Source organism: Vollenhovia emeryi, unplaced genomic scaffold (genome assembly GCF_000949405.1).
Source record: "Vollenhovia emeryi isolate VEMERY1.0 unplaced genomic scaffold, V.emery_V1.0 DF939452.1, whole genome shotgun sequence".
Lineage (NCBI taxonomy): Eukaryota > Metazoa > Arthropoda > Insecta > Hymenoptera > Formicidae > Vollenhovia > Vollenhovia emeryi.
Genome location: NW_011966914.1, coordinates 22,976 through 24,385, shown reverse-complemented (window position 1 = coordinate 24,385; position 1,410 = coordinate 22,976).

Here is a 1,410-nt window from a genome sequence, read left to right as displayed (position 1 = left end):
CATAAATTACAAAATATCTTGTAAAATATTCATTTTTTTATCATCTTACCTTAATACTTTTTTGAACAGAATAATGAGACAAATCAACCGGTGTAAAGAAAACACACAATTGTTAAAAAAAATTTTTTTATTACTTGTAACAAAATTGTGTTTTCTTTACACCGGTGGATTTGTTTCATTATTCTGTTCAAAAAAGTATTAAGGTAAGATGATAAAAAATGAATATTTTACAAGATATTTTGTAATTTATGTCAAAATATTGGAACTTTCAAACCTTAATAACTCAAAAGTTCTTAATAAAAAAACTTTATTATAGCGTTTTGGAAAGCTCTCGAGCTCAGCTACAAGAATATGTAATAAAAAATGGGGGATTCCATTAAAAAAATTGGTATGACCTTTATGAGACCTTCAAATAATTCTTCAAGGTCAAACCAATGGTACCATCTTATGGCCCCCTTCAAGCCAAACAACTTTTGTCTGAAACATTTTTGTCTGTCGTTCTCGGATTTCGAGATATGTGGCTAATACGGGTGGTCTGGGACACCCTGTATACACAGATACCTCGTATATGTATAGTATCCTATACTAATCGCCCATCCTCTCGTGTGCAAGCAGAGGGTCGAATCAAGTAGAAAAGTTTTGTAGTTTGTAATATTTTGTCTACCTGCACACGAGAGGATGGGCGATTAATATAGGACACCTGTATACTATACATATACCCAAACAGCACAAGGATGTCCTTTGGATCTCCTAAGGAAATTTTGCTGGGATATATTAGATATCCTAAGGATATCTGTTTATAATCCTCTGTTAGAAAGACGTTCAGAGGACGTCCACAGGATGTTAAAACATCCTCTAGACATCCTTTGAACATCTTTCGAACATTTGTACTGTTAGGGATAGGACCTAATGTGATCGGCTTTATAATACCGTTCGCTAAAAGGCGGTAGCCAATTACCGTGTCATCATTTTTCAACAAAATTTGTTATATGTATACATTTAAGGCATATATAATTTTTTTATTTGTCTTAAAATAATCTTGAAAAAATATTGCTGGATATAACCTGAATTAATCCTTGAAATAACCATATATAGTATCTCAATTACATATTCTGTATTAATTTGGGATGTATGATGGACGTTCCAAGGATTACAAAAGGATGTTTTCTGTTGACATTCTTAAGATTTTTTAATTAAATATTGTGCAAAATTAAATTTCCAATTTGCACGCTTCAATGATGAGGAAGCAAGGTGCAAATTTCTAATTTGCACACTTTCAAGAAACATCGTGCAAAATTAGATTTCGCTCCTAAACCTTCCTCTATGAGGAAGCAATGTGCAAATTTCTAATTTGCACACTTTCAAGAATAATTGAAAAAAATTAGATTTCGCTCCTAAACCTTCCTCTAT